The 15910-nt window shown below is 39.1% G+C and overlaps 1 protein-coding gene across 8 annotated transcripts in view; it reads right to left on the reverse strand.

Moving 5' to 3' along the window:
• Positions 1-14172, reverse strand: part of ZNF475 (zinc finger protein 475) — a 60056-nt gene extending 45884 nt beyond the window's left edge. The window contains exons 1-4 of one of the 8 annotated variants that reach the window (XM_070517541.1): positions 13994-14172; positions 8885-9032; positions 5138-5319; positions 3421-3563 (exon numbers count right to left, since the gene is read on the reverse strand). The gene's annotated coding sequence lies outside the window, so the exon portion shown is untranslated. Of the gene's footprint in view, positions 1-3420; positions 3564-5137; positions 5320-8884; positions 9033-13980 lie in introns of all 8 variants that reach the window. The other 7 variants (XM_044781094.2, XM_070517543.1, XM_044781093.2 and 4 more) reach the window with 7 other exon arrangements.
• Between the last annotated feature and the right edge of the window lie 1738 nt (positions 14173-15910).

A 15910-nucleotide genomic window follows, 5' to 3' on the forward strand; every position in this document is an offset into this window, starting at 1 on the left:
GCATTGATGCAATTGACTATTGGGATCTAATTATAGAAGTTCACATTTTCTTAGGTGCATTTCATCCTGTTTGGTTTTATCACTTCATGATCCTATAAAATGTATCTTGGTACCCAGATATTAAGAATTAATGTTAACTTTTTAGGTCTGATGATGACATTATGATTGTATTTGTGTGTGTGCGTGTGTGTGAGGAAGATCAGCCCTGAGCCAACATCTGTTGCCGATCTTCCTCTTTTTGCTCAAGGAAGATTGTCACTGAGCTAACTCTGGCAATCTTCCTCTATTTTATGTGGGATGCCACCACAGTGTGGCTTGACGAGTGGTGCTAGGTCTGTGCCTGGGACCTGAACCTGCAAACCCTGGGCCACCAAAGCAGAGTACACAAACTTAACCACTACTCCTCCAGGCTGGCCCCTTGTGATTGTATTTTTAATTGCAATTTTTACTGAGATAATTGTAGATTCATATGCAGTTCAAAGAAATAATACAGAAGTCCCTTGTACATTTGCCTAGTTTCTCCCAATAGTAACATTTTGCAAAACTGTACTCTAATTTTGTCACTGACTAACTGCCCTGAGGAACTCAAGGAAGCATTCAACTGTTTAAGAGATGCAATCACCAACCACCTGGAATCAGACCAAGCCTCACCACAAGAGCTACATCTATGACCTTTGCCTTATTTTTAATGCTAAGATCTCCTCTCTGGGAGGAACTTAGGCCTTATTACCATAACCCGCAGTGTATGTGGAAGCACTTTTTCCAACTGATGCTGCTCCATGTGAATGCCCGCCTCTCCCTTTCGAATATTCATTCCCCATCCAAAACAAAAGGCCCCTGCTTTCCTGTGTTCAGGAACAGTGCAACTTTGGAAACAATTCTGCCTGGCCTCCTGTTTGTTGCAAACAAGTCCTACTTCGTGTGACAACTACTTCTGCTTCAGAGCCTGATTTTAACTCGGCAGGAGGAAAACCCACTTTTGGTTTGCTAACAATATCTCAAGCAGAATATTGAAATTGATACAATCCACTTTTGCCTGTCCTGATGTGTGTGTGTACATATTAAGCTCTATTTTACACTTGTGTACATATCCACCACTACGGTCAAGATACTGAACAGTTCCAACACCAGAAGGATGCCTCTTGTTACTGTTTTATACCCATCTCTCTCCCTCTCACTGCCCTCTCCGAGTTCCCGTATCTTACTGTTAGAAATCACTAATCTGTTCTCCAATTCTCAAACGTTTTTATTTTGCAAAGTTAAATAAATGGAATTATACAGTATGTAACCTTTTGGGATTGGCTTTTTTCTCTCAGCATAATTCCCTGGACATTCATCCAAGTTGTTTCATGTATCGATAATTAGCTGTTTCTAATTGTTGGGCTGTATTCTATGGTATGTATGCACCATAATTTGTTTGACCTGCTCAAGGACATTAGGTTGATTATAGTTTGGCTATTACAAATAAAATTACTATGAACATTTGTGTGCAAAGTAACAATGTCATTTGAGCTGGTTTTTGAAAGATGAATAGCAGTTAGGGAGAGAAGAGGGAAAGACATTTCCAACTGACAGAGGGGCATATACGAAGATGTGGGAACCTAAAAGAGAATGATATACTTGAAAAATTGTGGGACTTGGTTTGTGACAGGAAGGATAGGTGTATGCATGGTGAGTGTGTGGGGTAAAAGGGGGAGGGGTTTGAGTGTGTATATGATTATGACCAGATGGCTATGTATGTGAGTGGATGAGTGTGGGTATGTAATTAAGTATGAGCAGATGGATGTGAGTGGATGAGTGTGTGTGTTTGAGTATAAGTGTATAGATGGATATTAGTTGGTGGGTGTGTGAGGATGGGTGTGAATAGATGGCTAGGATTATAAGTATGTATATGAGTGTGTGTACTTGAGTGGGAGTGTATGTATATGTCAGTGTGTCGATGGATATGAGTAGATGAGTGTGGGTATATACATAAGTATGAGTGGATAAATGTAGGTGTCTGGATAAAAGTGAGTGGATGGGTGTGATGTCAGTGTATAGATGGATCCGAGTGTGTGGATGGGCGTGAATTACTAAACGTGCTATGTGTATGGACGTGAGTGGATGTGTGTGTATAGATGGGTGGGAATGATTGAGGTGTATGTAGACAGGTGTAAGTGAATGGGTGTGAGTGTTTAGTGATGTGAGTGTGTGGGTATGGAGCATGTAAATGGATGTGTATATATGAGTTTGTAGATATATGTGAGCATGTGGGTGGGTAGTAAGATGTGGGTGAAATGAGAGAGGGAAAAGAATGGTGAATAATTGATATAAGTAACTGGGAAGGTGAACTGGAAACAAATTATAAAAAGCATTGTAGCTCATCTCAGGAATTTTTGTTGCCCTACAGACAAAGAAGAACGTTTATAGATTTTCTTATAACACAAATAACATACGATTGAAAAAACATCTTGAGTAATCACATCTGGAGAACATCAACTTGTAACATTTAAGGGCTACACAAAGGAAGTTCTTTAGTTTCCTAAAAGGACCCATTGCAGTTTCCTCTAAAAGCAAACTTAGTAGGAAATGAGAGCACCCTGATTTACAAAAGGTAATTTGCACCTAACTTCTTGAGACTATGTGTGCTACACAAAGCCTGTCTTGTATTTGTTCTTTCTGGTTCTGAAATGTTTAATGTTAGTTCAAACAGTTGCCTCCATGTCCCATCTTATGTTACTAGTAGGTGACATATGTCTAAATATTTTTGTTAAAAATCTTGACAAATACTTCTGGACCAGAAGGTAAACTTCTGGGGTCGAATTTTGCTGCATTTAGACAGAGCTTAAAGAATGAAAGAATTTATTTCCAACGGCATCTTCCCTTTGCATGCTAAACCAATGCTGATTCCCTTTTCTGTGTAGCATGGGATCAGGTCATTCAGATCTTAATTTTTGTCTTTTGGTGAGGAAGATGGTTGCTTAGCTAACATCTGTGCCAATCTTCCTCTATTTTGTATGTAGGACACTGCCACAGCATGGCTTGATGGGTGCTATGTAGGTCCGTGCCCAGGATCTGAACCTGCAAACCCAGGCCACCAAAATGGAGCATGGGAACTTAACCACTACACCACTGGGCTTGCCCCCCAATCTTAATTTTGATACTATCACATCTTGGAAAAAAGTCCAGGTTCAAGCAAACTGTGAAATACACTGGTAAGGTCCAATTTGCTAAGTAAAAGCAGAAAGAGTAGCTTTTGGCAAAGAATCAAGTAATATTTTGTTAGTCTCCACTTCAGAGTACTTTTTGCACACCCCTCCTGTAAACTTAGGCCTAGTTCAAACACTAGCTCCAAAATGCCTTTTCAATTTGGAATCTTGGGATACATAACTTCTCTGTGCCTCAGTTTCATCTTATGTTTAGTGGGACAAGAATACTTACCACGCAGGGTTGTTGTGAGGATTAAAAGTAAGATAAAATGCTTAGCATAATGCACAGTAGGTGGTAAGTATGATATCATAATTGTTATTATACGATTTTAATATCTGTCTTCTTCTCCATACTTTTATAAAGAATCCAGCAGGCTGAAAAATATAATTAGGAGATTAACTATAGATTTTTAGAATTATTCTTCCTTTTGCTAAAATATTCTGAGGAATTCCAAAGTTTTCATTCTTTAGTTAACCCAAATCACATTTTATTAAAAGACATTCCAACCTGCAGTCTTGAAAAGGAAAGAAATACTGAAAACTTATGAGAAATATGAGTACACTTTCTAAAATTATCGAATCTAATCAGTATGAAATACGTTACTCAATTCCCCATCCCCAATCTGAGCTGATTGGAATGAAGCCGGGCACTGGACAAAAGGCTCACCAGTAGCCTCTGACGTGGCCTGACATGAAAAGATGAAGTGGTCCCATCACATTCCTATCTTGAGAAAGATAACAGTAATGGTTGCGAAAGCAGGGAGGGTACTGAGAAAGAGTTATGAAGTGGAACAGCAGTGTGAAACATCATGGCAAAGAAATTACACATAAGAAGACAGAAAAGAGGGAGAGGGAGTGACTGTAGTGAAATAGGATAGGGTGTGGGAACAGGCTAGCGCTGGGACACTCAGGTGAAAGTCCATGCGGGGCTGCCATGGCTACTCGGGTACAGAAGATGTGATGTTCTGTGGTCTTTATATCTTACTCTATGTCTAGAGAATATCTGTGCTCCTAGAATGTTGTGATAGTGCTATTAGAGAATAGAAGAAGCCTTTGTCACAATGTCCCAAGTAAGAAATGAGAAATTACTTTTGGATGTTATCACTGTCAATTATGTCAGGTGTGAAAGAGGAAGAAGGTGACCTCACGGGTGGAAAAGCAGTGACCAGGTTGGGTTGGCAGGGCTTGACTGCTGACAGGACTCTTTCCCCACTTCTCCTGGAAAACGAAGTGGGGTGGGCAGGGGTGGTCCTCTAGTTTTGGTTCTGCTCATTTGAAACAATTCAAGAAAAAGATCTGATAAGCATAGGGATGAAAAGCCACTGGAATCATACCGGATTATTAACACTCTACTCAGCAGAAATACAAAGAACTTGGTTGAGAAGCTCCTTCGATTTTCCTCTAGAATTCTGAAACTTTGATGAAAAATTACCTATTATTTTTTTTTGATGTCTAGACCAGAGTACAGAGTCCCCTCCACTCTTTGGCTAGGAATTGCCCTGAAGCAGGTAGACCTTGTGCTTCCTGAGGCCCAGTTGTTAGATTCCCCGATGTTTCCACACATATATACCCTTATAATGAATGCCCCACTGTCTGAGGATGCTTGAGTCTAGTAAGAAGGCCTGCCTGGACCTGAATTTATTCGACAATTCACTCTGCCTGGAATGCTGCCCCTGGCACTGGAGCCAAGAAGAGAGATTTTGTGACAGTTTTTGAGTTCCCGTCACCACCACCATATTATTCATTAAAGATATTTCCAAATAACCTGACTCTTCCACCCATGAGTTAACAAGCTAATGATTACAATATGTTTACTTCAATTACGCATCTGTTAGCATCGTGCCTCGCTACAAAAAAGAAAACCCTACTCCTGCCACTTAAAGAAATAGAGGCATACTTCTTTTATGTCAAAGTAGGAAGTCTAGAGATATTCAGAGGCTCAACGATACCAGTGCTTCAGTGATGGTCTTGGCCTTTCCCTCATGGATGCAATTACTTCACTACTACTACGGCACTATTTAAATTATGTCATTTTACTGTCTTCATACACAGCAGACGGACCAATCCTTGGTTCTAGTAGAGTTCTTGTCCTGTGTGGGTTTCCTGTGATGGTTTGTGGTTAGCCCAGCTCCTAGGGAAAATTTTCAGACAATTCCATCAGCTTAGGTCCACGGGACACCAACGATAGGCATCATGAGTATCCTCTTCTTTTCACTCTCCTCCTCTACCTTTCCTGTCCTTTCAGGAGCGAAAGTCCCATCTACCAAGGCTGCTCCACTAAAGGACAAACATGGAAGATTTGTCACGTGGCTCCTAAGCTGCCTAAAAGGGTTTTTCCTTCTTCTCTGTCTGGGGGACTATTTTTTCACCCTGCCTCCCGGGGTGGGAAAGTGCAGATGACATGCAGTTTGTCAAGTCCCCATTTGCTTTCAGTGAACTTTGGCAATTTTTCAGGGCTGCACTTTTATTTGCTGTTCACTGTTCTTTCCTCCCAGTTGTCTTCTCAAACTTCCACTTAAGTGTTGTAAGCTGGTTTTCATTTATTTGCTCATACCATTGTGTTCCTAGTTTTCTAGTTTTTCAGATGTCAGGATCTTACGATGCCACAATTATATGGAAAAAGTATATAGAATAGGCTGAGCTCTCTCAAGACATTATGGAGCCAATCTTTGGAAATTCATAGATTCAAGAGCTGTCCTGTAAATGTCATGAGGAAGAATGACACAATTTTAGGCTACAAATCTTGAATCTTTTTTCGGTTAGTTGTAAAACTCCAGCTACAAAATGAACACTGAAATAGATTCAGTTACATTAAAGATTACTAAACTGTTGGTGAATCACAATAGATTAGGCAAGCAATTGATAATTCCATTTAAGTCACTTTAGCTGGAACAGTATTCCTGTGCTACTTATCAATAAGCTTCTCCTGGGAGTCTCTGTTGAAAACTTTATTTGGAAACTTCTTGTCACCCACAAATACCCCAATAGTTAATTAAACTCCACTTGACATGGTATTTGACATAGGAAATAGGCTAACTGAAGAGGAAAATGTGGTTTTAATTTCTGTTGATTGAAATGGCATGTGTTTCATATATAAGATGGCTCACTTGGAACTGAATAGATAAAGCAATCCAAGATTTGTCTTATTTTAATGTTGCACAACCATTTGGTATGTTTGAGAGGAAGTGCCAGGGAACTTATTCAAAAATAATGTAAATACTAATTTCTTATTACACATTTCTTATTTTAAAATGAGCCATAATGTAAACAGTTTTTCAAAAATCAAATATATATATTTCCATCCTTTCAATAAATTTGTATGCTTGCTTAGAAAGAGGCTGGAATTTTATTAGTTATATTTATATCACTTCGCTGAGCACTCTGCTTCCAATTGCTCACACACAAGAACACATACACACCACACACACACACACACTTCTCTACACATCCCTCTCTATGTTCCTTATAGGACAAGAGATGTATTGATAATCATTGTCATAATCTTCATTTTGCAATGAATCCATGCTAGGATGCCCATCCGTCTAATGCTTATTTGGGAATGCTATGCTGGATTGTAACCAGGTCAGATGGTACTAATAAGGACAACTGTTGGCTGAAAATGGAATTCTTATTCTTTCTCCAATTGCTTATTTCTTCTGTCTCCAATCCTCACTACTTCTCATTTTGTTCTTTGTTCACTTCACAGTAATTTTAAAAAATAACCTTTGACTATATCTTGTGACTTGAGAGAAGTCACACTGGTGGTGAGGCCAGGCTGAGAAGATCATGAGGATGTTTTCCTCTGCTCCGGCTCTCCCACTAGGTTCTTGATCTTACTGTGGGCTTGCATGGGAGATGTGGGATCGGGGGGAAGAGAGCAAGAGGAAAAGTAAAATGCACTAATAGACACTCTAAACAAATACTTAGCATCTTTTCATTCCCTGTATGATTGCCTATTAATGATTTGGCAGAAAAGTAAACATCTTATGCTACTCTAGTCATCTTCTGACGCTCTCTTTTTTCGCGTTTTCTCATCTCCTGCTCTTCCTACTTTTTGCATCTTAATACATCTCTTCTTCCATGCTCTTGCACTTCTTTCTACCCCCTTGATGTTGGATAATCTCTTGGAATGTTTTATTAATTCACATATAAACATTTGCACTTCTTTTGTTCACATGGCCAATTATTCCTTTTGGGTGTTCTGCCTTCCTCTTAAGTTGACTGCCAGGTGGGTGAATGGACCTGTCTCGCCATCCTTATGCTGTTCAGCCTTAGCCACTCTTGCCCCCTCTAATCCATCTTTTTCAGAGCAGTCATATTCAACTTCTTCAGTTACAAAACATATCCTAAACCTCCCTGGACTAAATGTTCCATGGTTGTCCCATTACTCTCAAAATAAAATCCAAACTCTTGACCATGAGGATCCTCTGTGCTCTGGTGCCTCCTTAAATCTCTGCCTTGGTTTCCCTTTACTCTGCCCTGTCTGCACTGTGCTTCATCTGTGTTCACCTTTTAGTTCCTCAGACAAGCCAAACTCATTCTTTCTCTGGGGTAGGTTAGGGGAGGGACTGGAAAGTGGCTTTGTACATGCTCTTGTCACTGCCTAGAATCTTCCCCCAGTTTTTTGCATAGCTTTCTCATTTTGTCCTTAAGGTCTCTACTTAAGTGTTATCGACTCAGAGACCGTTCTTGACTGCTTTTTCTCAAGCAGTTTCTCTTTCTCTCTCAAACACATACACATATACGTGCATGCCCACACATACATGTAGACGCACACCCACACAGACATGTATGCATGCCTGCATCCACGTGAACACACGCATATACATGCACACAGAGACATGCACACACATACATGTAGACGCACACCCACACAGACATGTATGCACGCCTGCGTCCACGTGAACACACGCATATACATGCACACAGAGACATGCACACACATACATGTAGACGCACACCCACACAGACATGTATGCACGCCTGCGTCCACGTGAACACACGCATATACATGCACACAGAGACGCACACACATAAATGTAGATGCACACCCACACAGACATGTATGCATGCCTGCGTCCATGTGAACACACGCATATACATGCACACAGAGACATGCACACACATAAATGTAGACGCACACCCACACACAGAGCCATGTATGCACGCCTGCATCCATGTGAACACACGCATATACATGCACACAGAGACATGCACACACATAAATGTAGACGCACACCCACACAGACATGTATGCATGCCTGCATCCACGTGAACACACGCATATACATGCACACAGAGACATGCACACACATACATGTAGACGCACACCCACACACAGAGCCATGTATGCATGCCTGCGTCCATGTGAACACACGCATATACATGCACACAGAGACATGCACACACATAAATGTAGACACACACCCACACACAGAGACATGTATGCACGCCTGCATCCACGTGAACACACGCATATACATGCACACAGAGACATGCACACACATACATGTAGACGCACACCCACACACAGAGACATGTATGCACGCCTGCATCCACGTGAACACACGCATATGCATGCACACAGAGACGCACACACGCACGCATGCCCACACATACACATGTACACATGTACCATTGCCACTACCACCCTCAGAGTTAACGACATCATTCTTTATTTTCTTCCCAGCACTTACTAAATATGTTTTTGTCTTGTTTGTATACATGTGTAGTATCTCTCCTTTGCTTGGACTCCAAGACATTAGGGACTTGTTTTCTCTCCACATGGTCATATCCTCAGCACCTAGCCCAGTACCAGGCACATCACAGGTTCTAGCAAAGTACCTGTTGAATGTACATATTGAATGAGCTGAGTGAGATTAGCTTGATTTTATCTTAAATTTTGAAATAGAAATCAAGCTTGTTATTTAAATACAGCAATAAAAACATAAAAGGACTTTTGAAAAGGAAGGGTTAACAGCCAGTTTTGTGGTATTTTCTCAAGTCTCAGGGATACCTGAGCATCTAACCCTTGTTCAATTCTCCTTACAATACTAACTCCAGGACTTAGTATTCTAGCTTTAGAAGTATGACTCTACTGAATCCAAGAGAAATGAGAATCTAGCCAAGAACTATCTATGGGACCAAGCCCTGTACCTTGTGGTAAAGATTGTTTCTCAAGTCATGAACAACCAGCATCGATGGCATGGAGCTGCCCCTGAGAATGGAGCTAGATGGGCACACCAGAGGTGGCTGCATGACTAGCTAGACACATGCGCTGGGTGCTATATGAGTAGGTAGAAAGCTGAAGGAGAATCTGAGTGTTGGCCTTTCCTGAGCTGGCCTTGTTCATGTATTGTTTCTCTTGACCACCTGCATTCTGACTTCAGATGACGGTCAAAGTTTAATTCTCCTTGGAAGTCATATCTCTTCTGAAGGGAGCCCCAGAGTACCAGGTATCCAGAGGAAGAACAATTTTGAGGCTACAAGTCTTTAAATGTCAAAATATGATTTTAGAAGATATTTCATCAGAATTCCTTGAAGATTAGAATGAGGGTCCACAAACTACAGCTCACTGGCCAAATCTGACCAGCTATCCACATCTTTTTGTAAATAAGGTTTTATTGGAATAGAGTCATGTTTATTCATTGATGCAGTTGTCTCAGACAGCTTTTGCCCTATAACTGGAGAGCATATGGCCTACAAGGCCTAAATTATTTACTATTTGAGCATTTATAGGAAAAGTTTCGTGATCTCTGAAGTAGAACATACAAATGAGACTCCCTTTTATTCTAACAGTAAAACTTTCAGTTATTAATGTGAATTTACAAATAGCATTCAATGCAGGCCTGGGCCTTGTGGCATAGTGGTTTAGTTCAGTGTGCTCCCATTCAGCAGCCCAGGTTCACAGGTTCAGATCCTGAGTGTGGACCTATACCACTCATCAGTCATGCTGTGGTGGTGACCCACATATAAAGTGGAGGAAGATTGGCACAGATGTTAGCTTAGGGGTAATCTTCCTCAAGCAAAAAAAAAAGAGGAATATTGGCAACAGATGTTAGCTCAGGGCTAATCTTCCTCAGGAAAAAAAAAAATAGCACTCAACGCAACCAGAATTCTACCAAGTTTTGCTTGCATACAACTCTATTAGACTCCTCTTAGAGTCTCCTCTCAAAAAAATGTTTGCCTGCTTTGCCCCCTGGACATTCTATTTACAACTAGTCATCACTTTTAACCTGTTAACAACTTGCCTCCATTACATTCTCCCTCTCTGCTGCCCTCCACATGGTGTATGCCTACTGCCATACTTGCATGCTGTGATATTTTGAAAATGTTTCTATGTTTTTAAGACTCTACAGGAATCACCATGACTCCCTCAGGAAGAATGTTCTGGAATTGTTCAGATTCTTTACCATTTATAATTTTTTTAGAATTACATGTATTCTTCAAATGTTTCACTCACCACAGAATTGGGAAAACTATTTAAAATAATATTATATATTTGTTGACATTATATAGATGCAGAGAAGCAACAGCCATATTAAGGTCCAGTTTTCAAACAAATTTCTCTTAGAAATAATATATAAGATTCAAATTGTAAAATAAGCTAGAAAATGCAACTGACAGAAATGATAGTTTACATTCTCAGGCTCAAAAGAAATGGATATTTTATGACAGTGATAGCAAACTTGGAAAGCCTGAACAAATGTTTTTCCACAGTAAACGTTTGAGTATTGACAATTTTCTATCAATTCATAGGTATGCCTGAAGATATTGAATCTGATGCTTGTTTTACCAAGTATAGATTTTTTTCCTCTGTAATTGTGAGAAATACGTTGTTAAATATCCAATAGAGTAGAGATAGTAAATAATTTCCTTGCAGAAAGTGAAACAAGAAATAGTCTCCTTTCCTCTTTCCTTGTCTAGCAGTGTCTGGAACACAGTACTCAATAAATGATTGAATGAGTGAATGAAAATCAAGTTTAAGTCACATTCTGTATAAATGGGTTTGAAAAATACATCTCTTTTGCTGGGATTATCATTCTTGAATAAATTTATAACTGCATGGTTTTGGCTCTTGCTTATTATAGAATCACTTAAAATCAGATTACTGCCTAAGGAAACGTTTGGACAACATTCAAGAAAGAATGCCCAACCTGATGCACGTGCGTGGTTCCACTGGCAAGCAGACATGGAAGGATTCAACTTGTATATTTGAGGGTTTTTTGTTTGTTTATGTTTTGGTGAGGAAAATTGGCTCTGAGCTAACATCTGCTGCCAATCTTCCTCTTTTTGCTTGAGGAAGATTGCCCCTGAGTGAACATCTGTGGCCATCTCCCTCTGCTTATATGTGGGACGGCACCACAGCATGACTAGGTGAGCAGTGTGTAGGTCTGTGCCTGGGATGCAAACCCATGAACCTTGGGCCGCCAAAGCAGAGTGTGCAAACTTAACCACTACTCCACCTGGCTGGCCCCAACTTGTATATTTGTTTTTATACTTTCATACTTGCTTTACTATTTGCAAATCAAGATGAGCTGGCTTATTAGAAACTAATGATACCAATAAATATAGATAAATAAATTCACCTAACAGAGTCCAGAAATATATGGTTGATTCACATATGTGGTCAATTCATTTTTGACAAAGAGGCTAAGACAATTCAACAGAGAGAGGAAAATCTTTTAAACAAATGATGGTAGAACAACTGAAAAATTACTATCAATGCTCCACTTTCACCACACACAAAAATTCATTCAAGGTGGATCATAGAACTAAATATAAAACATATATGAAAATATATAAATATAAACACTATAAATCTCCTAGAAGAAAGCACAGAATATCTTTTTGATCCTGTTATTTGCAAAGATTTCTTGGACAAAACGCTAAAAGCACTAAATTTAAAAGAGAAAGAATTAAAAATTTTCCTTCATAAAGATTAGAAAATTCTACTCCTTAAAAAACACCATTAAGAAAATTAAAAGGCAAGCTGTAGATTGAGAAGAAATGTTTGCAAGACATATATTTGAAAAAGATTTATATCATATGTATAAATATATATATTATGTCCTATGTCAAGTAACTCAATCTTAAAAATGCACAAAGCTTAGAATAGACTATTCACAACAGAAAATGTAAAAATAGTCATTAAGCTCATGAAATAAAATTCAACATTATTAGTTGTTAGTCATTAGAAAAATGCAAATTAAAACCACAGAGATACCACTAAACACACACTAGAATGGCTAAAATTAAAAAGATGCTAATACCAAGTGTTAGTGAGGATGTGGAAAAACCAGAACGCCCATGAATGCCTGGTGGAGGTGTGAAATATTATAATCATTCTGGAGAACTGTTTGGCAGTTCCTCACAGAGTTAAACGTACACCTACCTGATGACACGGGCATTCTATCCCTAAATAATTACCCGAGAGAAGTGAAAATGTATGTCCACAAAAAGATGTATACAAATGTTTGTAGCAGCTTTTACTCTTAGTGAAAAACTGGAAACAACGTAATATATATGATCAAATAAATGAATAAACAAATTATGGCATATTCATACAATAGAATATTACTTCGCAATAAAAATGAACACTCCACTGATACACACAATGACAAGGATCCCTCTCAAAAATATTATGCTGAATAACAGAAATCAGATACAAAAGACTATGTACTGAATTATTCCACATATGAAACCCCAGAACAGGCAAAGCCAATCTGTAGCTGACAGAAAATAGTGATTTTCTGTTTTAGCGATTGCTTGGTGGGTAGATGGATGGGTGGAGAACGGACTACAGAAGTTAATGGACGTGTTCTTATATTAATTAATATTAGTTACGTGGATGTAATCATTTGTCAAAACTCATCAAACTGTGTACTTAAAATGAGTGCATTTTATTGTATGTAAATTATACATCAGTAAAGATCATATAAAAAAGAAAAAATCTAAAATGGGCAAAAAATGTGAGCAGATGCTCAATGAAAGTGAGATATAAATCTCCAACAATCTCATGTGAAAATGCTCAACTTCATTAGTTATCAGGGAAATGCTAATTGTAACCACAGTGACATATCATTTCATACCTATTATGAAGTTAAACAAACATCTACCTATCTTTCATCAGTTTCAATTCTAGGTCTGAACTCAAGATAAATGAAAACATATGTCCACCAAAAGGCTTGTGTAAGAATGTTTATAGCAACTTTAGTTATATGAGACCCAATCTGGAAACAAACCAAATACCAATCAATAGAAGAATAGATAAACAAATGTGGAATAATACTGTAATGCAATAATACTCACCTACACAAAGAATTGAACTAGTAATATACACAGCAACATGGAAGAATCTCAAAAACATTCTCCTGAGCCAAAAAAGTCAGATACAAGAATATATACTGTATGATTCTATTCATATAAAGTCCATGAACAGTCAAATTATTCATGGAATATAAATCAGAATTGTGGTTGCCTGTGGAGGGAAGATTGACTGGAAGGGATGTGAGCAAACTTCCCAGGTGATAGAAATATCCTGTCTTGATTAAGGTGATGGGTTACGTGGTTACACATATTTATCAAATTCATTGATTTTAGGAACTTCAATTTAAGAACTTAAGAGTAATTATTTTTCTTTGAATTCCTTTTCTATAGCAAGGAAATATTTACTACACACTGGTGAGAAGGAAGCAGAAGAGATCAAGATTATCTGAAATAAGTAGCCATTATTAGTTGAAAGGTAAGATTTGAGACTGATTAGCTATCAACCAACAGAGAAAGAGCCCACCTGAGAGCCTCACCTTGTGACATTTGTTCTTTGCCTTGGTACTTTGGCTTTTATCACAGCCTCTTGAGCCCCTCAGGGAGGCGGCTGATGGAAACAGGAGCAGAATAGCTGGGAGCGCCACAATTCACATTCACTCTTGCAGGAGTTCTTATAGTAACAGGAGCCCTGGCCTTTGTCGCCTGGATGTATCCTGGCAACCTGTCAACAAAAGGGACAGGACAGAGTTCTCTAGTAACGGATTGGAAAAATCCAAAACAAGGAGTGAAGGAACTTAGAAACTGACAGCAGATTGGGTACGGACCTTAGCTTCCTTTGAAGTTGACTCCAGAAACTTTACCGATGGATGAATCAAACAAGGAGAGGCAGATGAATTTAAATCACAAGGCTCTTCTTGGTGTGGGAAGAAAAAGAAACAAAACTTACTGACTGTCTTATTGACATTTTCTAGGGTCTTTAAAAAGCATCAGCTATATAGGAGAGCTTAGCCTCTTCTAAAAGAGGGAGATGGATATTCCCCATGGCTCTCAAAGATCTGTGCTTTGGTCTAAAACATAGGGAAATACAAGATGTAGAAGATATGGTTAGCTTATTTTCTAATCTATCTTAAGATAGAGCAAACATTTTTAAAAACTAAGGTCAACATTTAAAAATGTACCTGAAATAATTATGATTTTTAGGCCCCATGTTTAAAGATACTCTGAGACACTAAGCTAATTATGGTACAATCCTACAATGAAATACTCCTGCAGCATTAAAGCTCAGGAAGGTAAAACGTTTCATTAACACAGGAACAAGTCCACAATATATTTCTAAAAAGAGATGCTACAAACAGAGTAAACAATATGATCTTATTACACTCTGTGTATGTGTGTGTGTGTGCATATGCATGCGCTTAAAGAACATACATGAAAATGTTAATGGTAGTAACAGCTGGATGATGAGACTAAGAAATACTTTATTAAATGTTTCTTAGAGCTGAGAGTTGGGGGAAAAATCCCCCTAACCTTTAAGATTCTAAAACTCTGTCGCTCACCCCTAGATAATTGAACTGGGATATATAGGTAATTCACAGGACTGTTAGTTCTGTTGAAGTGACTTCAGACCACACAATCTAAAGACACCACCGGCTAATGAAGTTCCACATTCTAACATCCTATAACACTCTAAAGATGAATAGACATATCCTCTACAGAAAGTTAAAGATATCTCAGGTATACCATCACATAAGATAATTCTAATTTGGATGCTTTTCGTTTGAAACCTTTCATAAGATGCCATATATGGATGATCAAACGTGCTTAAAATGACTTAAGAACTGCTATAAGAGGGACTAAATATTGAGATGGAGGCTAGACAGCTTAGTTTTACATTTGACTTTTTACTATCTCGTGGGTCTCTAGTCAACATATTCCTTACTCTACACAAACTTCATGCTTTCTCTGCCCTATTGTGAGCTACATGAGGGATTTTTCTAAAGAAATTGCCCAACAAATAAACACCATCCCAAATGCACACACAGTATTCAGTCCAGTGGCCGCCGGCTTTTTGGGCCAGATGGCAGAGGAACAGACAGGAAATGCTGGCCTGGGACAGGACAATCCCGGGAAAACACCGAGAGAGCAGATATTTCCATGCTAAAATAGGGCAAAGGGTTCTTTATCTGGACTGCAGCCGCTGCTCTCAGGAGGCCCAACACGACAGCTCCTCCAGCAGTGGGCACTGGGTAGCTAACGGAGCATCCACAGCCGTCTCTTCCCTGGCGGGGTCGCCGAGTTGCCAGCTGCTTTTCTGCAACCATCGGAGCTCCCTCTGAAACTGGCTCGAGAGGAGCTTTTGTTTTCCCTCAAATTCTCGACCCAATTGAAATTCATGGATTTATAGTTTCAGCTTAAATTAAACTTCCCGATGTTCAAATTTATTTCATCTTGTC

Source organism: Equus asinus, chromosome 9 (assembly GCF_041296235.1).
Source record: "Equus asinus isolate D_3611 breed Donkey chromosome 9, EquAss-T2T_v2, whole genome shotgun sequence".
NCBI lineage: Eukaryota > Metazoa > Chordata > Mammalia > Perissodactyla > Equidae > Equus > Equus asinus.